Below are 8,762 nucleotides of genomic sequence, written 5' to 3'. Positions count from 1 at the left end.
AGCCTGCTTCTCCCTCTGCCTGTGTCTCTGCCTCTCTCTCTCTCTCTCTCTCTCTCTGTCTCATGAATAAATAAATAAAATCTTAAAAAAAAAAAAGTAAAAAGATAAAAATAAAAAATAAAAAAACTCAACACTCCAAAGCAAATAATCCAATTAAAAATGGGCAGAAGAGGGATCCCTGGGTGGCGCAGCGGTTTGGCGCCTGCCTTTGGCCCAGGGCGTGATCCTGGAGACCCGGGATCGAATCCCACGTCGGGCTCCCGGTGCATGGAGCCTGCTTCTCCCTCTGCCTGTGTCTCTGCCTCTCTCTCTCTCTGTGACTATCATAAATAAATAAATAAAAAATTAAAAAAAAAATGGGCAGAAGACATGAACAGGAATTTTTTCCCCCTTAAATAGTTGTTTATTGGCAGTGGGCTGGAAAGAGCAATGGAGTTAGCATGTACAGACACCACCACACACCAAGGTCACATGGGAGGCCAAAGTGATGGGAAAGAGCAGCCTGAAGCCCCAGGTGAGGCCCTCTCTTCAAGAGTGTTGGGGGGTGGTGCTGGAGTGTTGAGGGGGCAGCCTTAGAACACCTCCGCTTAGTAGGCGTGGTTAGAGATGACGGGGGACTCCCTGGCTGCAGCCCGGGCCTGACCACTTGGGGTGTACTTTCCTTGACAGGCGAGGCTGTTGGCCAGGGCTCGCTTGATATACTCCTCCTGGGCGGCCTTCAGGTTCTCCTTCTTTCCACCCCAGGCCTTGAGGGCAGAAGCCTGTAGGGCTCGGCCATAGGAGAAGGTCAGGGCCCATGGCTTCAGCAGGGGGCACTTGTTGATGGCATTGAGGTTGATGGATGCCTCCTCCTCACTCTGGCCGCCTGATAGGAAGGTGATCCCAGTAACAGCGGGGGGCACTGTGCGTCGCAGTGCTGTGACAGTTGCCATGGCAATCTCCTCAGGAGAATATTTATGGGTGCAGGTGTAGCCTGGGGTTACCATGTTGGGCATCAGCAAAGTGCCCTCCAGGTAGATGTGGTGGTCACTCAGGGCCTTGTAGACAGCAGCCAGCAACTTCTCGGTTACATACTGACAGCGCTGCAAGTCGTGGTCCCCATCGGGGAGGATCTCAGGCTCCACCATGGGCACGATGCCATTCTGCTGGCAGATGCTGGCGTAACGGGCCAGGACGTTGGCATTCTCCATGATGGCAAGGGCTGAGGGGGTGTGTTGCCCAATTTTCAGCACACAGCGCCACTTGGCAAAGTCGGCCCCGTCCTTCTTGTACTGGGCACAGCGCTCGGACAGCCCGTCCAGCCCTTGGGTGGTGGTCTCCCCGTTTGTTCCTGCCAGGGGTCCCACACCTTTGTCCACCTTGATGCCTACAACGCCACCCTTGGATTTGATGACTTGGGGGAAGGGCCGCCCATCGTCGGTCTTCTGGTACAGTGTCTCGTGGAAGAGGATGACCCCCCCAATGCAGGGGTTGACGCGGTCGTCGGCGGTCAGCAGCAGCTGGCGGTAGACGCGCCGGTTCTCCTCGGTGTTCTCGGTGCCGATGGGCTGCAGCCGCCTGGCGATGCTCCCGGTGGACTCATCTGCAGCCAGGATGCCCTTGCCCGGGGCCACGAGGCGGTGAGCGATGTCAGAAAGCTCCTTCTTCTGCTCCGGGGTCAGCGCTGGGTATTGGTAGGGCATGTTGCGGGTCCGTTCCTGGCACCGGACGGGTGCGGCGGTGGAGGGCGGTGGGTCGGCCAGCGGACTGAGCAAGCGAACGCGGCCGTGGTCACCAGGCCCCCGGTTCTGCGGCGCATTCCAGGAGGAACGCAGCCCATTCAGCTCCCGGGGGGGCGGGGGCGCAGGGGGCGGGGCTGAACAGGTTTTTTTTTTTTTTAAGATTTATTTATTTATTTATGATAGACATAGAGAGAGGCAGAGACACAGGAGGAGGGAGAAGCAGGCTCCATGCAGGGAGCCCGACGTGGGACTCGACCCCGGGACCCCAGGATCACGCCCCAGGCCAAAGGCAGGCGCTAAACCGCTGAGCCACCCAGGGATCCCCTGAACAGGGGATTTTTTTTAAATAAATTTATTTTTTATTTGTGTTCAATTTACCAACATACAGAATAACACCCAGTGCTCATCCCGTCAAGTGCCCCCCTCAGTGCCCGTCACCCATTCACCCCCACCCCCCGCCCTCCTCCCCTTCCACCACTCCTGGTTCATTTCCCAGATGAACAGGTATCTTTTGATGTTCATTTTGTTTCTTATATCCCACATTGGAGTGAAATAATATGGTATTTGTCTTTTTCTGTATGACTTGCTTCACTTAGCATGATACCCTCTATTTATGTCACAAATGGCAAGATCTCCTCCTTTTTTAAGGCTGAGTAATGTTCCATCGTTAGTATACATAGGACAGGTGAGGTGATATCTCGTTGTTGTTTTGATTCACATTTTCTTGATAATGTGATAAATATCTTTTCATGTGTCCGCTGCCCATCTGTATGTCTGTCTTAGAGAAATACCTGTTCATGTCTTCTGGCCATTTTTTAATTGGATTATTTGCGTTCAGGTTGTTGAGCTTTATAAGTTCTTTATGTATTTTGGATACTAACCCTTAATTGGGTATGTCATTCGCAAACATCTCCCATTCCATACGTTGCCTTTTAGTTTTATTATTTCCTTTGCTGTGCAGAAGCTTTTTATTTTGATGTAGTCCCAGTCGTTTATTTTTGCTTTTATTGCCCTTGCCTCAAGAGACCTATTGAGAAGAAAGTTGCTGCCGCTGATTTCAGAGGTTACTGCCTGTGTTCTCTTTTAGGATTTTGATGGTTTCAAGTTTCACATTTAGGTCTTTCATCCATTTTGAATTTATTTTTGTGTATGATGTTAAAAAAAAAAAATCCAGTCTTTCTTTTGCGTGTTGCTGTCCAACACCATTTGTTGAAGACACTGTCTTTTTCCCAATGGATATTCTTTCCTGCTTTGTCAAAGATTAATTGACCATAAAGTTGTGGGGTTTTTCTTTCTGGATTTTCTATCGTGTTCCATTGATCTATGTATCTGTTTTTGTGCCAGTACCATAGTGTTTTGACTACTACAGCTTTATAGTATATCTTGAACTCTAGGATTGTGATACCTCCAGTTTTGTTCTTAAGATTGCTTTGGCTAAAAAAAAAAAAAAGAAAAAGAAAAATTGCTTTGGCTATTTGGTGTGTCTGTTGTGGGGGGGGGGGGTTCTCCACCAATTTTACTATTCTAGTTCTTTGAAAAACTTTGTTTTCTGTTAGGGATGGCATTAAATCTATAGATTGCTTTGGGGAGTATAGACATTTTAACATTATTTGTCCTCCCAGTCAATGAGCATGGAATATCTTTCCATTTGTGTCCTTTTCAATTGCTTTAATCAGTGTGTTAGTTTTTGGAGACTTTTACCTCCTTCGTTAAGTTTTTCCTAGGAACGAACTAGGGGTGGTGGAAGGGGAGGAGGGCGGGGGGTGCGGGTGAATGGGTGATGGGCACTGAGGGGGGCACTTGACGGGATGAGCACTGGGTGTTATTCTGTATGTTGGCAAATTGAACACCAATAAAAAATAAATTTATTATAAAAAATTTTTCCTAGGTATTTTATTGTTTTGGGTGTATTTGTAAATGGCATTGTTTTCTTAATTTCTCTTTCTGCTATTTTAAAATTAGCGCACAGAAATGTGTTAATTTCTGTATTTTGATTTTGTATCCTGCAACTTCACTGAATTAGTTCTAGTAGTATAATGGTGGAGCCTTTAGGGTTTTCCATATATAGTGTCCTCTCATCTGCAAATAGTAAAAGTTTTACTTCTTCCTTGCCAATTTGGATGCTCTTTCTTTTCTTCTTTCTTCTTTCTCTCTCTTTTGGCTAAGATTTCCAGTACTATGTTGAATAAAAATGGTAAGATTAGACACCCTTGTCTTGTTCTGTTCTTAATACAAAAGCTCTATTTTTCACCACTGAATATGATGTTACCTGTGTGTTTTTCATACGTGGACTTTATTATGTTGAGGTATAGTTTCTCTAACATGAATGGATGTTTTACTTAGATGCCTTTTCTGCATCTACTGAGATCATACAGTTTTCATCCTTTCTTGATAATGTATCACGTTGACTTGTGACTGTTGAGCCACATTTGCATGCCTAGAATAAATCCCACTTGATTGTAGTGAATGATTTTTTTTAATGTACTGTTGAATTTGGTTTGCTAATAATTTGTTAAGGATTTTTGCTTCTGTGTTCATCGGAGCTATTGGTCTATAGTTCCCTTCTTTTTGGAGTGTCTTTATCTGGTTTTGGTATCATATAATGAATTTGGAGGCTTTCCTTCCTCTTCTGTTTTTTGGAATAGTTTGAGAATAGGTATTAACTCTTCTTTAAGATTTTATTTATTTATTCACAAGAGACACAGAAGGCAGAGACATAGGCAGAGGGAGAAGCAGGCTCCACGCAGGGAGCCCAATGTGGACTCAATCCCAGAACTCTGGGATCATGCCCTGGGCCAAAGGCAGATGCCCAACCACTGAGCCACCCGGGCATCCTTTAACTCTTCTTTAAATAATGCAACTGTAAGGCCTTGGTCCTGGACTTTTGTTAGTTGGGAGTTTTTTGATTACTGATTCAATTTTATTGCTAGTAATCTATTCAAACTTCCTATTTCTTCCTGATTCAATTTTGGAAGGTTATGTTTCTAGGAATTCATCCATTTCCTCCAGGTTGTCCAATTTGTTGGCATGTAATTTTTCATAATCTCTTATCCTTTTTATTTCTGTGGTGGCAGTTATTTCTCCACCTTTGTTTCTGATTTTGAGTCTTCTCTCTTTGTGTGAGGGACTGTTTCCTCATTCTTAAAAATTAATTTTTAAAATTTCCAGTATGATTAGCATACATTGTTATATTTGTTTCATATGTTCAATATAGTGACCAACAATTGTATACGCTACTCAGTGCTCATCATGATAAGTGCACTTTTTAAGATTTTATTTCTATGTCCTCTCCACACTCAACATGGGGCTCGAACTCACAACCCTCAGATCAAAGAGTCGCATGCTCCACCAACTGAGCCAGCCAAGTGCCCCATGTATTCTTAATCCCCTTCACCTATTTCACCCATCCCCCCACTTATCTCCCCTCTGGCAAATCAAAACTACAATGAGATATGACCTTACACCTGTCAGAATCAAAATAAATACAAGAAATAAAAAGTGTTAGCCAGAATGTGTGTGTGGGATGGCAGGGGAAGGAATCCTCACGCACTGTTGGTGGGATTACAAACTAGTGCAACCACTGTGGAAAACAGTATGGAGGTTCGTCAAAAAATTAGAATTTCCACATGATCCAGTAATTCCACTACTGAATATTTATCCAAAGAAAATGAAAACTCTAATTCAGAAATATATATGCATCCCTATGCTTACTGAAGCCTTATTTATAGTAGCCATGATATGGAAGCAACCCAACTGTCCATGAATAAACAAATAGATAAAGGCCCCCCCCCTCTCTCATTCTCTCATTCTCAGTGGTGGGAGGTGAGTATAGCTAAAGATTTATCAATTTTATTGATCTTTCAAAGAACCAACTCCTGGTTTCGTTATCTGTTGTATTTTTAGTCTCTATTTTATTTCTGCTCTAATCTTAATTTCCTTTATTCTACTCTTGTTTTGTTTTTCTTTTTCTATCTACCTTAGGTGTGAGGTTAGGTTGTTTGAGATTTTTACTGTCTCTTGACCTAGGCCTCTGTTGATATAAGCTTCCCCCCCCCCCCCCGCTTTTTTTTTAAGCTTTCCTCTTCTAACAATTTTTGCCTCATCCCAAAGACTTTAAACTGTTGTTTTTGTTTCCATATACTTTTTAACTCCCTCTTGGATTTCTTGGTTGACCCATTCATTGTTTAGTACCACGTTGTTTAGCATCTATGTGTTTGTGTTCTTTTCAGATTTTTTCTTGTACTTGATTTCTAGTTTCACGCTGTTGTGGTCAGAAAAGATACATGATAGGATTCAATCTTTTTTAATTTAAGACTTTTTTTGTGGCTTAATATGTTATCTAAACTGAGAATGTTCTATGTGCACTTTGATGGCTTTTTTTTTTTTTAAGATTCTTTTTTATTTGGCAGACAGAGTACAAGCAAGGGGAGCAGGAGAGGGAGAAACAGGCTTCCCACTGACCAAGGAGCCCAATGCAGGGCTCAATCCCAGGACCCTGGGATCATGACCTGACCTGGGATGCTTAACTGACGCCTGATGCACCCAGGCATCCCCCATGTGCACTTTGAAAAGAATGTGTATTTCACTGGTTTGGGATGGAATATTCTTTTTTTGTTGTTTGTTTTTGTTTTGTTTTGTTTTTTTGTTTTTGTTTTTTTGTTTTTTTGGATGGAATATTCTAAATATATCAAGTCCATCTGGTTAAATGGGCCATTCCAAGCTGTTATTTCTTTGTTGGTTATCTGTCTGGATGATCTATCCATTGGTATAACTGGGATGTTAAAAGTCCCCAACTATTATATTACTGTCAATTTCTTTTTTTAATGTTTAATAGTTACTTAATGCATTTAGATACTCCCATGTTAGGTGTATAAATATTTATAATTCTTACATCATCTTTGTTAGATTGTTGCCTTTATCATTACGTAGTACCTCTCTTGCTCCAGTCTTTCTTCTAAAGTCTGTTTTGTCTGATGGGAGTATTACTCCCCCAGCTTTCTTTTCACTCCCGTTTGTAGGGTTTATCCCTCAACCCCAGAACCACTGTGATAGATTGTGTGATCATTCAGCTGATGAAGATCTTGGGATCTGGAAGCACATTCTTGGGATCTAGAAGCATTCCCTTTGCAGTATAGATACTGTAGTAGGCAGCTTGGTAGATGACAATACCCTGCACAGACACATTAGAGCCTTGGTACAGGTCCTTAATCCTATCAGATTTGTAGACCTTAACCAGGCAGTCACTGAGGCCTCTGAATTCCCTGTTAACTCAGCTTTGCCCACATCAGCTGATGGACAGATATGGGCAAAATCAAGAGGATACACAAAACAAGGATGTGGCCCCAGCGGCATCACCCGATGCCAAATTCCCTGAAAAGTAGCACCAAAACTAGATTCTCTTGTCCACATCATCTGGGAATATCTGCTTGTATTTTTCTTTGAAGGCAAAGTTAAGAGCCTGGGTGGGGAAGTATCTGATGACATTGGCCAGGTTACCATGACAGAAGGACAGGATTCCCTGCTCCTTGGAGATATGAACCATGCAGTCTAGAGTGCTCTTGTATAGCTTATCTGCGGATATGCTTGCTGGCATGCTCCACCTATAGCAGCAGCCTGACTCTCTCCATAGGTACTACCTCAGTCTTAGGAGATGGCCATAGCCACTCCACCCACCAGGAAGTCCTTGGCAAAGGACACAGTGACTTCTGTCATGGTGAAAGGAAAGAGGAGGTAGGCAACTGTGGGACTACGATAGGAACCAGCTGGGGCTCCCAGATTCTGGGCTCATTCTTTTTTATGACTGAGTCCTATTCCATTATATGTGTTGTATACACCATACCATCTTTATCCAATCATCTATTGATGGACACTTGGGTTGCTTCCATCATTTGGCTGTTTGTAAATAATGCTGCAGTAAACATAGGGGTGCATATGTCCTTTCAAATTAGTGTCTTTGTACTCTTTGGGTAAATACCCAGTAGTGAAATTACTAGATCATATAATAATTCTATTCTTTTTTAATGTGGATTTTTCCCCCAGGTTTATTGAGAAATAATTGATATACATTACTGTATAAGATTAAGGTATACATGAAGGTTTGATTTATGTATATTGTGAAAGGATTATTGTATTACGTTCAGCAAACATCCATCATCATATAAACACAATAAGAAACAAAATAAAAAAATTCTCCTTGTAATTAGAACTCTTAGATCTAGTTTCAACAAATTTCTTATATATAATATAGCAGTGTAAGCTGGAGTCCTTCTGTTGTACCCTGTATCTCTAGTACTGACTTATAACTGGAAATCTGCAAATTTTGACTCCCTTCCTCCAATTCCCCCTCCCTGCACCCTTGACCTCTGGCAACCACATGGTTGTTTTCTTTTTCTATGAGTTGTTTTGTTGTTGTTGTCTTTTAAAATTCAACATTTGGGTCATACAGAATTCTTTTAAAAATTATTTTTTATTATGATAACTATACCCTTTAATCCTCATCACCTATTTCTTCCATCCCCCCCCAACCTCCTTTCTGATAACCATCAGTTTATCTATAGTTAAGAATCTGTTTCTTGGTTTGTCTTTTTTTCCTTTGCTCATTTATTAAATTCCACATATAAGTGAGATTATATGGTATGTGTCTTTGTCTTATTTCACTTATTATTGTACTGTATAGCTCTATCCATGTTGTTGCAAATGGAAATATTACATTGTTTTCTATGGTTGAATAATATTTCATTGTAAATATATTACCACATTTTTATCCACTCATCTATCAATGGATGCTTAGGCTGCTTTCATAGCAGCCTATTGTAAGCAACAAACAAAGGGGAGGGGTACATGTATCCCTTTGATTTAGTGCTTTTGTATTTTTGGGTAAATATCTAGTAATGTGATTACTGGATCATAGGGTAGCTCTATTTTTTAATTTTTTAAAAGATTTTATTTATTTATTCATAAGAGATACAGAAAGAGGCAAAGACACAGGCAGAGGGAGAAGCAGGCTCCATGCAGGGAGCCCAACGTGGGACTCGATCCCAG

General features: G+C 42.1%; 2 pseudogenes; both read right to left on the bottom strand.

Annotated features, from left to right (window-relative positions):
* Positions 1-552: 552 nt before the first annotated feature.
* Positions 553-1,706, bottom strand: LOC112909648 (fructose-bisphosphate aldolase A pseudogene; annotated as a pseudogene).
* A 5,017-nt stretch (positions 1,707-6,723) lies between these two features.
* Positions 6,724-7,433, bottom strand: LOC112909704 (ADP/ATP translocase 2 pseudogene; annotated as a pseudogene).
* Positions 7,434-8,762: the final 1,329 nt, after the last annotated feature.

The sequence above is a fragment of the Vulpes vulpes genome, chromosome 9 (genome assembly GCF_048418805.1).
Source record: "Vulpes vulpes isolate BD-2025 chromosome 9, VulVul3, whole genome shotgun sequence".
Lineage (NCBI taxonomy): Eukaryota > Metazoa > Chordata > Mammalia > Carnivora > Canidae > Vulpes > Vulpes vulpes.
This window is presented reverse-complemented; position numbering and strand designations above follow the sequence as displayed.